A 14,602-nucleotide genomic window follows, 5' to 3' on the forward strand; every position below is an offset into this window, starting at 1 on the left:
TACCCATGGACTTGCATAAAAATTACCTGTATTTTCCGGCACAAAAGTTGTGGCCCAAATAGAATTTTTTTTAATAATTTTTTTATTTTTTTATATTTTATTTATTTATTATGTATACAATATTCTGTCTTGTGTATGCCTGCAGGCCAGAAGAGGGCACCAGACCCCATTACAGATGGTTGTGAGCCACCATGTGGTTGCTGGGAATTGAACTCAGGACCTTTGGAAGAGCAGGCAATACTCTTAACCACTGAACCATCTCTCCAGCCCCCTAGAATTTTGCAAATCTCTTTAATGCCTGGGTGATGGAAGAAACTGGGTCTCATACCTGCTTCAGGCAGTCTGTGCATTAACACATGTGGGGAACCTTCTGGAAAACTGCGCATGCAGAAAACGAGCATGATAGAAACTAATGATATCTTACTATCAGATTGAAAACAGGTATGATCTCATAGGACCCCTGTGATTTACTCTGCAGACCGTAAACCCTGAGAACCAGCAATGGGGTGTGATAGAGTAGTACATGGTCTGTCATATGCACTATAATGGGGGCTGGAGGAGAACATGTCTATCACATACACTGTAAGGGGGGTGGAGGAGAACATGTCTATCACATGATCTGTAATGGGGGCTGGAGGAGAACATGTCTATCACATGCTCTGTAATGGGGGATATGTAGGGATAAGTCCCGCCCCTTAGGGGGCGTGTTCGCCTCGGGCTAATGGTTACCTATAAATCTGGCGAGCATGCTTGCTGCGCTAGCTTCTGCTTTCCTGGTCTCCGCGGGAACGGTGGTTCTGTAAGTCTATTTCCCCATTAAAGCTGTATATATTTTTACAATCTGTCTGCATTTGTTTATGCCGTTACAGGGATAAAGGAGAACATATCTATCACATGTTCTGTAATGGGGGCTGGAGGAGAACATGTCTATCACGTGTTCTGTAATGGGGGATAAAGGAGAACATGTCTATCACGTGTTCTGTAATGGGGGATAAAGGAGAACATGTCTATCACGTGTTCTGTAATGGGGGATAAAGGAGAACATGTCTATCACGTGTTCTGTAATGGGGGATAAAGGAGAACATGTCTATCACGTGTTCTGTAATGGGGGATAAAGGAGAACATGTCTATCACGTGTTCTGTAATGGGGGATAAAGGAGAACATGTCTATCACGTGCTCTGTAATGGGGGATAAAGGAGAACATGTCTATCACGTGTTCTGTAATGGGGGCTGGAGGAGAACATGTCTATCACGTGCTCTGTAATGGGGGCTGGAGGAGAACATGTCTATCACATGTTCTGTAATGGGGGCTGGAGGAGAACATGTCTATCACGTGTTCCGTAATGGGGGCTGGAGGAGAACATGTCTATCACGTGTTCTGTAATGGGGGCTGGAGGAGAACATGTCTATCACGTGTTCTGTAATGGGGGCTGGAGGAGAACATGTCTGTCACGTGTTCTGTAATGGGGGCTGGAGGAGAACATGTCTATCACGTGTTCTGTAATGGGGGATAAAGGAGAACATGTCTATCACGTGTTCTGTAATGGGGGCTGGAGGAGAACATGTCTATCACGTGCTCTGTAATGGGGGCTGGAGGAGAACATGTCTATCACATGTTCTGTAATGGGGGCTGGAGGAGAACATGTCTATCACGTGTTCTGTAATGGGGGCTGGAGGAGAACATGTCTATCACGTGTTCTGTAATGGGGGCTGGAGGAGAACATGTCTATCACGTGCACTGTAATGGCGCTGGAGGAGAACATGTCTATCACATGCACTGTAATGGCGCTGGAGGAGAACATGTCTGTCACATGCTTTAACGGGGGATAAAGGAGAACATGTCTACCACCTGCATTATGCCTGTTTGAACCAGTGTGCTAATGTAGCACCTCTCTGGCCATTTGACACTGTTTGACCTCTTATCCCAGGTACTGATGGCCCCGACAGTTCTGCTCAAGCCTTCATCAGATCCATACAGGAACCATTTGTAGTCCACCCTAGAAGGAAGGGGTTAATCCCTGCAAAACTACCTAAAGCCCCAAATAGGCAGACATCAGTAGATAAACACCCCCTCCTCTTCATCTCCCCAGGAGACAGTTCCTGTTCCAGCAGCTTCTCTGAAGGTCTTGGGGATTGAATCACTGTTGCCATGGTACCAGGGACTGAATCACTGTTGCCATGGTACCAGTGCTGAGTCACCAGGCCGGAGCAGGCTTGTCTTCCTGCTGCTGTGCTGCTCTTGCTTCCCACTCCTTGCCCCCCCCCCCCCCCCCGCTGTCCCTCTCCGATAAGCCGCCCACACAACCCTGTCAGAAGCTGGCCCTTTGCGAAGATGTGCGTCAGCCGTGGGGCTGAGATGCACAACCCGTTTCCCTGCTGCATGTCGGGATCCAAGAAAGCCAAGTGTGCTAGGACATGTTTAAAATCCCAGCACTGGGGAGGTAGAGGCAGGAGGATCCCATGTTCAGGTCATGCTCAGTTACATAGTGAGGGGAGGTCAGCCTGGGTTCAATGAAACCCTGTCATACACACACACACACACACACACACACACACACAGTCAGAAAGAAAAAGCACATTTGCAATAAACCTAGTAATAAGTAACATGAAGTATTCCAAATAGAAAATGTCAATTATAAGCATATTACAAATGGTTTTTGTTTGTTTTCTGAGACAGGGTTCTCTGTGTAGTTCTGGCTGTTCTGGAACTCATTCTGTAGCCCAGGCTGGCCTCGGACTCACAGAGATCTGCCTGCCTCTGCCTCTAGAATGTTGGAATTAAAGGTGTGCACCACTACTGTCAGGCACCAATGTTAACTAAACCCCTCCAATGATTAAAAGTTATAGGAAGAAAAAAAAAGTTATAGGAAGAATGAAATTAAGTCTGCATATAAGATTGCCTAGCTGAGAAGCTAGCAGGATTCCAGTGGCTTGACGTGACAGCAGTTTATTTTCCTGTGTGTTCTTAAGAATGGTTCTGAGAGATAATTACCAGATCTGATTGGTACCCATGAACAAGAACAGCAGATATGTCCATAATTACCTAAGTGGCCCATGGCCAGGGAAGGACCCTTGCACACACACGTTTCTGAGCACCAGCAATGCCATGGACATGTAGTTAGGGATCAAGAGAGTCAAGGATTCAGAAAGAGTATGTATGTATACCAGACTTATACATAAACATGACAATGGGGATTGACATCCTGTCATTGAATACCTGTCGTGGATTTTTCTGCAAATGTAGCATTTGCAAACGTTGTGGATCAGTGACCGAGGATAGGAGACCGCATGGTCAGAGCTGCACAGCACCAGCCAAGGCCTTATAAAGCCTTCCTCGGTGCCACGTTAAGACCGTCACAGCTGGCCAAAGCCGTCACTGTGACAAACGTTGTCCTTTTGGGTCAGAGTCAGCCCACATCAGCTGTTACAGCTGTTCCCTGTGACACTGGTCTCCCATGCCAACTCCTCTCCATGTTCTGGCAATGTTGGCACGTCCTTCAAGAGGGTCAATCACTCGCCATTACGTGAAGGACGTAGACACCTGCTAGGGATGGAATTGCAGTGTCCACCTTATGACCGGTAGACATGATAGATAGAACATCCAGGGTTCCAAAGGCTGCGCAAAGTTCAAGCTACAATCAGCCTTCTTCCTTTAATCCAGACATGAAGCTGGGCCTACAGACCTGGGGGTGTGGGCCACCACTGCGTGCTGAAGAAACTGAGAGAGAGCGGCTGATAGCGCGGTCACCCTCTGGATAAGTGGACCTCTCACCCGCGTAGGTGAGTGGTCTCCTGCTTGCTCCTAACTGAACCATCAGAGAGCGTGCTGAACAAGCTGCCTGGTGGAGTGATCACCGGATCCAGTGCGTCCGTAAGACTGAGCTTCCAAAGGTTCTCGGCGGTTTACCTGCACCAGTACAGGGCTTTTCCTAGGAAAACACATGAAGCGTAGCAGTGTTGCATTCTTCCAAACCTGACTACGTTTCAATGCCCACTGTTCCCCGTTAGGAGAATTTCAGAGCCCCGCAATCCTGGCTCCTGTTTGCTGGTTTTATCAGAGACAAAGACAGTTGACAATCTTCAGCCTGCGGTGTTCATCGCCACTGCCACTGTGTTTGTCGTGCCTGTAGGGCCCATTTCTCCACCTCTGCACTTTTCTCTAAGACACAGGGCTTAGTGCTCACTGCCAGTAACTGGCCAGCAGACCACCCTTGGGCAAGGCTGCAGCCTGGGCCCCTCACACTCACCCTTGGCCTCTGTCCCCTCACCTAGTGTCAGGACCCAGGATGGCTGCTGGGGTCTGGAGGCCTCTGTCCCTCATGTGTCAAATGCTCCTGGCCTTTCTCTTGCCAGGGACACTGTGATTAGAGTATGCTTCCCTGTGTAATCCAGGCTGATGTCTACCTGCTAGCCTTTAACCTCATCCTAAACACCCCTTTACCCCGTGTGCTAACCATGATCGTTAGAATTAAGCGTCAGCATGATAGATAGATACTCAAATCACCTGGGAGATGGGGTTCTGCCCTTACCTCATTGATTATCCTGATTGCATTAATTGAGATGAAAAGGCCTACCCTCTGTGGGTGGTACCGTTTCTGGCTAGGATCCTGGATCCTTAAATGGGAAGCTGCAGCGGAACAGCAGCATGCATTCTTTGCTCTCAGACTGTGAATGAGGCGAGACAGCCGCTTTGAGCTCCAGCAGCCTCGGCTTCCCCACACCGAACCCTCGCTAAAATGAGCCCTTTATCCTTCAAGCTGCTTGTCTCTCAGGGTTGTATCACAGCAGCAGGAGAAGGAACTCAGACAGCAACATTTATAAAGTCCAGCAATTAAGGTATGATACCTTTGAGGACTGTTTCTGTCTATTGAAATATTGTACTAAAGCACAATTTACAATTCATCTTTTAAAAAAGCAGGTTGGGGGTGCACCTCACTGGTATAGTGTTTGTCCATTAGTCTTGAGGGCATGGGTTCCATACACAGTAAAAAAAAAAAAAAATATATATATATATATATATATATAAAACAAAATGAGGTTAACCCAGTCTACATAGCGAGGTTCAGACCAGCCAGGGCTACATAGTGGAATAGTCCTCAAAATAAATTAATTAATTAAATCATATGAAGTAATTTATTTTCTCAAGCCTAAGAATGAAGCCAGTATGTTAAAGGTGTCAGACTCCCAACTGCAGAGCCATAACACAGAACACCCCGCCCCTAGAAGCAGGCTCTTCATGGTTCAGGGGTGCTATACAAGAAATAGAGACAGGAGAGAAATAGAGAAAAGGAGAGAGAAGAAAGGAAGGAAACAGAAAGAGCAAGTGATGGGAACAGAAAGGGGAGAGGGGAGGAAACGGTGCTGTCCAACTTAATAACCCACTTTTGTGTCTGCCATGTGCTGTGGATATGTAAGCAGCCAGGTCCCCCGCGCTTGTGCTTGTCTGTGCTGTTCTCAGGATCCTCCATGTGTTGGCGGAGGATGCTCATTCGTTTCCTGGCCGCCCAGACCCGAAATAACCACACAGAACCTGTGTTAATTAAAACACTGTTCAGTCTGTTAGCTTATGCATATTTCTAGCTAGCTCTTACATCTCAAATTAACCCACTTCTATTATTGCATATTTTACCACGAGGCTCGTGGTTTACCGTATCAGCCAGCAGGCAGGCTGCTACATGGCCTCTCCCCAGCTCCGCCTATTCTCTCTCTACATCTCTGTATGGATTTTCTGCCTGGCTTTACTCTCTTAGGCTGAGAGCAGCTTCTTTATGTACCAGTGGTGTTCATAACATACAGAGGGGAAACCCATATCATCCACGCATGTGGTCGTATGTGTTGTCAGGGTCCTCCATGCGTGTGGGTGTCTGCATTGTCCTCAGGATTCTTCATGCATGTGTTTGTCTGTGTGGTTCTCAGAGCTGTCATGCTAGCTGCTCTTGTCTGCACGCTGCAAACAGATAAAACCGTTCAGGATTTTTTTAGGAGGCCCTGACAAGTTGGCCTCCTTTGTATTGTAAAACGCCCTGCTCCATCTTCCAGGGCTGGGCCTTCTGTCTCTTCTACCTCCTGTGGCTCACCCTTTCTTCCTTTAGACTTATTCCCCCAGGATAGCTTTTCCTGTGTCAGACTAGTCCCAGCCCGGGATCGTATACTTGCGTTCTTGGGGATATTTTTGTAAACGGAGACTGCATTTTCATCCCCGGTCACCCAGGCCCAAATAATCACACAGAAACTGTATCAATTACAACAATATTCCTAGCTAGCCCTTCCATCTTAAACTAACCCATTTCTACTAATCTGTGTATCTGACCTCTCACCTTTTCTCCAAGACTGGTTCATACCAGCTCTGCAGGAGAACTTCCATGGGGTTGAAGGAATAGCCCAAGTGGGGAGAGAAGCAAAGACCATCTGTGGTCCTTCGATCCAGAGTGTTGGGCTGCCCAACCCTGTCTCTAAATGATGGGTAGAGGGACAGACAGACATCGTTTGCTTACCTCGTCTCCGAAGCTTGACACCTCGGATGCTCTTGCAGTCCTGTTCACAGAGGCTTAGCTAAGAGTCTGAGAGGAGACACACACACAGCTGTCCAAAACCAGTGGGTGGCAGAGGACGGGTGTGCTGTCATGTCTGCACAGTGAACCTGACTTCCTGTTCCCCGTTCCACACTCCTCCATCATGTCTAGCGTTTCCTCTCTCCTCACAAGGCCCTGGGTTTAATTCCCATCAGCCTTCCCCTCAAAAAGAATCCAGAGGTTCTGACTTAAATCATCAGATGTGTTTGTGAGGAGGTAAAACCACTTCTGCATCCGAAGGAGAAGATTGTGTGAAACTAGTCTGGTGGTGACTTCAGGTAGAATCCCATCATCATCTCACCTGAAAACTAAATTTGGCGTGTGTGAAAGACAGATGATCTCCTGCAGGACAAAAGGAGACTGGAGGAAATAATGGCCTCTGGCCACGCAGGCACCCAAATTAAAGGACTGTCAGCCTAGCAGAGATCCTATCAGTGATGAATCTGGCATTTCTCTTGCCTGCAGACCTGGTACAATCATGGGAAACGTACCCCAGGTGACCCGGGAGACAGACTGTCCCCGCCATTTGTCTTGAAATGAAATTCCCAGGTAACGACACTGCTTAGCTTTTCTGTCACTGCCAAGTGGCCATAGGGCAGGCAGAGGTGACCTTTACTTAACCTTGAGGTTAACTCTACCCTTCCAAATCGAGGGGTGTGTGTCAGGACCGCCGACAGCCCGTTCCCCGGTGTCACTGAATGCGTGGTCCAAGCTGATGACATCTCTGCCTTTTTGAACCCCCCTGCACCATCCTGGACATTGGGCAGGACCACACACCAGGCACAGAGACATGACTTCCACCGGCTTTATTTTGGGTTCTTTCCCACTCAAACATCCATTTAAACGAATTCTGAGAAATAACCAAGTTCTCCTCGCCCCGCTAGCGACATGGCTGTCTACTTTCTTTCTTATAGCTACGTAGGAAGAGTCCGCTGCTGTCAGCAGCTGAGTCAATAAATGACCCCAAACAAACCCAGCGACCCTGCCTTCCAGACTTAACTCCCCGTCCCAGCACACCTGTTCAAGGATTAAAGATCTGAGGAAGGAGTCAGATCAAATGTCCAGCCCTTCAAAGAGAACAGCGCCATTGAGGGAAATCCCCAAACTTGCCCTGGTTTTCACCTCCTGGGCTCGCCTTACCAGGCCTCTGGTCACCACAGGGCTGGTGGTGATTACCGCAATGGAGGAAATCAGACGATGACATGAGCCAAGTTACTATGACGATTGAGAGGTAGCCGCGGAATCAATCAGGACGTTCCATGGACAGACAGACTGTGAAAGCAAACAAAACCCTAAAACACTTGATTCACAGTCTGTAAGATCTGTGCAAAAGTTATCTTATAATTAGAGAGTTTTAAGTATACATATAAATAATGAACATAGACTGATATGGCTGAATGCTAACATGATTACATGGTCAAGTGTTAATATCACCTAGTTGTGAAGTGTCACACAGATATTTAAAACCGTAGTAAATAACAGGAATACCAAAATCACCCCATAATAAACACTCTTTAGTGGATGCGTGCACCTGTGTGTGTGCAGTTAATACAGGGCTATGTCATACGATAAACATAACTTATGTGCCGCTGCGCTGTTGTCCATAGATACCCTTTAACTTATTTCCTAAAGTCCTTATTGTTACATCCAAGCTGAGATATTTTCTAAACCTCATAAAATATTTCATATTAAAATCTTGTCCTTATCGCTGATTGTTTCCTTAGGAGTAACTTTTTTAGAAAGATAATAACATAAATTTTTCAAGAATTCTTACTACCTACCACCAAATGCCTAGGAAGGTAGCCTCAATTTTAGATTTGTTTCCACTAACATCTTTTTGTTTTTATTTTATTTTTTGAGATGAGGTCTTGCTATGTTAATTTTGACCCTTGACCTCGTGGTGGTCCTGCCTCAGCCTCCCAAGTGCTGCGATTACAGCTTTGTGGACCGCCTGTGATGTGGTACATTGCAAGCCTGTAGCCTCCATTTTATACTCCTGCCAGTAAAATCAAGTATTACCAATGCATTTACTTATCTATTTAATACACATTTTGTGTTTTAGTTGTCCAAGAAAGCACTATTGAGCCTTCTGGGGTTATTTTCAGAGTCACAAGATAGACTCATGGAAGTTACAAAGTAAGGTTTGGATAGCTAAGAAGCCATCATTTCTTAGGAATTTATGTAGACTTAATTGATAAGAAAATTTATAGTAAAAGCTGCTTCTGGCACAGCCAGGAGGCAGAGACTACCTGACAGACAAGACAAGCTCAAGTTCATTTAAAAACCTCTCTGTGTGTAGAACAGTTCTCTGAGAAGAAAGAGAAGGACCACGAGCTGTTTCATGCTCTAGGTCCACCTAAATCACCCTGTCTGAATGCTCACGATAGCTTCCTGTAACCATGGTGACAGAGGCCTGGCAGAGAGAAAGGTGGCGATCTCCTCATAGAGGCTTACACACTGTAAAGTCCTCTGTGGTGTCCTGTTAGAGGTCCCTCCACCACACATTCAAACAGAGACGGTGCCTCCTCAGCTAAGCCGCCTTCTGTGCCTTTGGGAAGTCAGGGATAACGTGAAGGTGTGGGCTGCACCACTGCCAAGAGCGCCCGTTTAGCATTTAGTTCACAGCCCATGGAATCAGCTGGTAGGAGGCCTGCTCGAGCCAGTTTTCCTATGACCTGTTAATTCTCAGGGCCATTTTTCATCTTTGTTTTTTTCCGACTAGTGTCTTTAAGAAAATCCTTTTTTTTTTTTTTTTTTCAGTGAAATTCTGTCTTGGCAGCATGCTGTCTCAGTTGCATAGTGTCCTAAAAACAAAAATCCCTTCGAGAGATTTTACATGCTGGGCCTCTTCAAGGAAGGCACTCTGGAAAACCTGGTTGGGCTTGGGCTCTGGTTGAGATGTAAAGTGGTCTCTTTCTGTCAGTGAGTCTTCCACGGTCAGGGCAGAGCTGGTTTTGCTTGCTTCAAGAGGCAGCAAGAAGCAGGCTGCTGTGTAGCTCCCCCGTGTTGGTCCCAAGTATGTTTTCTGATTTTTCTTTTCTTTCTTTCTTTAGTTACATCAAACCCAAGGCCCTGGCCCTGAGAAACGCACAACCACTAACTTACATCCTGGCTCCTGGGTGTCCTCCACTGCCTGTGAGGTTCCTCTTTGTGAACTGTCCCTGTGTCCTCCCCCCTCCCCCACACCACCGTCCAGCTCCACCGTGCCATATAGCAGAGGGAGCCTCAGAGCACAGGCTAGACCTTGTCCCCTCTCCACCTACAGCCCTTCAGTGTCCTGGTGTCCCTTAAATCATCACGTGACTGGGCCTCCCCCCACCACCTCACCCTCCCAGCACACCCTCCTGCTGCCTGCTGCCTGCCCTGCTGTCTCCTTCTCCAAATGGGCCTCAGGGCCCTTGCACAGGGCTGCCGGCCTGGAAGACTCCTCTGGCTAGAGACTCCTGCTCAGTATTCTGGTGACAGACCTCGCTCTACTGGGACTCCCCTGTTCTCCGACCTGTTGCTCATGGCACAGATATCAGTGTGTAGTTTAGAACATCTCTGCTCACCATTTGTGTGTGTGTGTTCTGAGTTTTTTCAAAATTTGTAATTCTTGGCTGATCTGTATTTATGTAAAATGTAATAAAAATTTAAATTTATGGAAAAATTTTAAAACTAAGTAATAGAGGCTCAGTTGTTTTGTTTTCCTAAACTCTACAGACATGGAATTCAAGTTGTTGTGGAAATCACTCTGTTCTTCACAGCCTGGTAACACCTGGGCTGGGCCTGGCTTCAGCCACTGCTTGGCTTGTTTTCTCTCCCCACTAAGCCTCATGGGGGGCTCCTCTGTCCTTAGGACATGCGTGCATGCCTGCATGTGTGTTTGTATGTGCATGCGTGCATGCGTGTATGTGTATGCATATGTGTGTATTTACTATGGGAAGGGTGTGTGTATGTGTGTGTGCATGCATGCATGTGTGTATGTATGTGTATGTGCGTGTGTGTATGCGTGTGTGTGTACTTGTGTGTGTGTTTACTATGGGAAGGGTATGTGTATGTATGTGTGTGCGTTTGTGTGTATGTGTGTGTATATGCGCGCATGTATGTATGTGTGTGTATGCATCTGTGTGTGTATGCGTGTGTGAGTGTGTTCACTATGGGAAGGGTATGTGTGCAGAGGTGGGAGGACAGACACCTCAGTGGAGTTGGTTCTGTCCTCCCATCTTCATATGGATTCCGTGGATTCAACTCAAGCTATCATGGTTCACAGCACGGACTTTTGGCTGCTGCCCCATCTTGCTGCCTCTGGAGCCTAGAATCTAGCAGATGGTGGATAATTCCATCCTTAAAGAATGATGAGAGGTTAAATAAACAATCAATCGCTGGCAAAGGAGGAGGTGTGGAAAGAGGGACCCGCAGGGTCAGGTGGCTCTATTGGCCACTGTTGGCCACTGTTGGCCAGGTGGCCTGGTGTGAGCCATGAAGAATGCCAGCATCACTGAAACTCCCAGGACCTGGGGAAGACTCAGTAGTCCCTGGTTACTAAAGCCAAGGCTGTCAGGAGAGACTGGGCCCGAGCTTTGCCAGCCTCAGAGCAGCTCAGTGGGGTTCCTCTCTCCTTCCTCTATGTGGAGGCCCTGCGATCTCTGACCAAAGTGCTTCTGAAGGCCCAGAATGGAAATGCTGAGGAGGCCCATTGACAAGAAAAGGCTAGTGTCACTGTGAGACTCTGAGGAGGCGGTTGTAAAGTATGCAGCATGAGCCCTCTGACAGAGGCAGGGGCTGAGCCTCACAGAAACCAGACACAGGGTGTCAGGGGGAGGCCAGCAGGACCTCACACCTCAAATAGAGACAACCTGCAGGAGATGAGAGTAATGGGGTCATACCAAGTAGACACTTCACTCCTCCCCAATGACATCATGAGAAAGTGGTGTTGCTGCTCTACTTGAAAACTGGACCTGGGAGGACGGAGCCTAAAAATGAGGCTGACCAAGGTCTCATGCAACAGCCAACTTCATTCAGAGCATCCGACAAGTTACACTCTGAGGGTTAAGAGGTGTCATATGAGTAAAGTGTGCAATCCCAAGGACAAGCCTCATGTGGTAAAAATATGTTTTTCCAGAGATCCCTGCAACGCGTAACAGTGACCAGTTGTGACAGGCTGAGGTGAACTCACGCCATCCGCACTCACTCCAAGAACAGTTCCGTGGCTTTGAAGAAACTGAGGTCACAAGACTCTTGTCTTGTTTTCTTGGAGTTTTCCCACAGGCACCCAGAATTCTCCTCGTGGGATTTTGTTCTTGGACCGTGTTCTGACATAGGGACAGTGAGCGAAGTATGGTAACACAGATCTGTCCTTGGGAAAATGCTTGTTCACTGGTGACATTTTCTTCCTTTGCAGGCCTCCCTCAGGCTAGTTGGTATCTGACTGTAGGGTCCCTGCTCCAAATCTTAGCATCTAAATCTTAGCATCCAACCCTGATACCTCTCCTATACCACTAACAGAGCCCAGAATCTCAGATACTGGCTGTACCAGCTGGCTTTGTGTGTCAACTTGACACAAGCTAGAGTCATCAGAGAAAGGGGCTGAGGAAAGGCTTCCATGAGATCCAGCTGTAAGGCATTTTCTCAATTACTGATCAATGGGAGCGGTGCAGCCCATGGTAGGCAGTGCCATCCCTGGGCTGGTGGTCCTGGCTTCTATAACAAAGCAGACTGAGTAAGCCATGGGAAGAAAGCCAGTAAGCAGCACCCTCCATGGCTTCTGCATCAGCTCCTGCCTCCAGGTTCCTGCCTTGTTTGAGTTCCTGTCCTGACTTCTGTTAATGACGGACAGTGAGATGGAAGTATAAGTAAGCAAATCCTTTCCTCCCCAACTTGCCCTTTGGTCATGGTGTTTCACTGCAGCAACAGAAACCCCAGCTAAAACTCTGGTCCCAAGAGTCTTCAGTGAGAGTTCAAATGTCCCTATTTGCACTTCAGTTTCTTGGCTGTCAGTGGGGAATGCCACCAAGCTATATGAGTATGACCTGAGCAAAATGCACAAACCAGCACCCAGCGCATGGTGAGGATTCAAAAAGTCTTGTATTGTTGTATCACTTGTCACTGGAAAGACACAAGAACCTTCGGCACGACCCAGGACAGGAAGGCAGCTGGGCGTCAGAAATGTAACTAGTAACTGACAGAACTCTCAGTGATCATTCGTGTTCTCTGACACATCTGTGCTTACACACATCAGCAGATTCTCAAGCCCACATGGCCAAATGAATCAATCCAGTCCCAGCTCCTCTATACGCCTAGGATAGGCTCAGCCGTGTCTCCAGCTTGGCTTTCCTTATGAGCTAAGGGATAGTTCCCCAAAAAAGGAGGACTAATAGGGCCTGCCTTAGTTAGGGCTTCTATTGCTGTGAAGAGACACCACGACCACAGCAACTCTTATAAATATAAATATATATATATATAATATATATATATATACATATATATATTTAATTGAGGTGGCTGACATTTCTGAGATTGAGTCCATTCTCATCATGGTGTGACATGGTGGCCTGCAGACAGACATGGTGGCATGAGAAGGAGCTCAGAGCTCTACATCTCGACCTCCAGGCAATAGCAAGTGGTCTGAACTAGACTTAGCTTGAGCATAGAAGACCTCAAAGCCCACCCCCACAGTGACACACGTCCTTCAACAAGGCCACACCTCCTAATAAGCTCCCTATGAGCTTATGGGGACCATCACATTCAAACTACCACATGCTGCAGATAGGGCCTGCAACAGGACAAACGTGACCACTGATAGGAATTCTTCAGGGCTCGTGTCTGTATGAGAGCTATTTTGTTTGGATAAATTGCTCTTGACCAATCTCAGGAAACAAAGGCATGTTTTTTTTTGTTTGTTTACTAATGTGAAGCACTGCTTTTTTCTATAAACAGAATCTGTTTGAACTTAGAGTCTGAAGAGTGTGCTCTGAATAGCCACCAGGTCAAGGGTTGATACACACACACACACACACACACCCCTCTAATTCCAGCACATGGAAGGCTGAGACTTAAGGATTTTCTTTCAATAACCATCTTAAACTTTACAGCAAGTTCCAGACTGGTCTTGGCTGTACAGAAAAATCTCAACTCTAAAAAAAGAAAGAAAATTAAAACAGATAAGAGCTCTCTGGGCTCTCGAACACTTACAGTCTGTTTTGAAGTCTTGACCCTCAAGCCCACTGCACGGTTGGTAGGTGGTGGAACCTTGAGGAAGTGGGGCCTTGTCGGAGAAAGTTAGGTCATTGGGCACACACCCTTCCAGGGTTTGTGGCTCATCTTGTTTCATTATTTTTCCTTTTGATTCCCAGACCCAAGTGGATTGTTCCAGCATGTTCCCTCCGGCAGACCTTCTGCAGTGTCTCAGCCCCAGAGACAACGAGGCCAAGCAGCCATGCCTATACCCTCTGACCTGATGGGACTGCGGAGATAGTTAAGTCATTCAGGAACTTAGGACACAAGCATGAGGCCCCGAGTTTGATCCTCAGGACCTGTATAAGAAAGCCAAACATAGTGCGTGTGCTTGTCATTCCAGTGGGGGCGGAAAGGCAAGTAGAATCTTGGGGCTCCCTGGCCAACCAGCCTAGCTGAATCAGTGAGCCCCAACTCCAATTGGGAGACTCTGTTTCAAAAACAAAGTAGATAGAGGCTGAGACAAGGTTGACCAGTTTACTGTCTTTTCTACCTCCGTGCAGCCGTACCCAGGTCCATGTTTGGCAGATCACAGGGATTCTGTTGTGGAATATTACTTGAACTCCATAGATGTGTGTTCCATTTGTTTACACTGCACTTATTTAGCTCTGTACAGATGTGTTGCATTTGTTTCTCCTTGCCTGCCTAAGGCACCTGATTGTTCTAATAAAAAAAAAAAACTGAACAGCCAGTAGCTAGGCAAGAGAGGGATAGGCAGGACTGGTGGGCAGAGAGAATAAGAATTTAGGTGAGGAAAGAGGGAGAATGAGGGAGAAAAAGAGGGAGGTGCCCAGGGCCAGTCAGCCAAACAGCA

General features: G+C 47.2%; 1 long non-coding RNA gene across 2 annotated transcripts; it reads left to right on the forward strand.

The window, feature by feature from the left end:
- Positions 1-748: 748 nt before the first annotated feature.
- On the forward strand, positions 749-10,110 carry LOC121461669. Of its 2 annotated transcripts, XR_005976214.1 has the most exons (4): positions 749-799; positions 3,663-3,781; positions 9,627-9,708; positions 9,839-10,110. It is a non-coding gene; the product is annotated as an uncharacterized LOC121461669 (long non-coding RNA). The 2 variants fall into 2 exon arrangements; XR_005976213.1 differs by having other exon boundaries at positions 9,627-10,110.
- Positions 10,111-14,602: the final 4,492 nt, after the last annotated feature.

The sequence above is a fragment of the Microtus oregoni genome, unplaced genomic scaffold, assembly GCF_018167655.1.
Source record: "Microtus oregoni isolate MIOR12 unplaced genomic scaffold, Mior012 000023F_ref0000262, whole genome shotgun sequence".
Taxonomy (NCBI): domain Eukaryota; kingdom Metazoa; phylum Chordata; class Mammalia; order Rodentia; family Cricetidae; genus Microtus; species Microtus oregoni.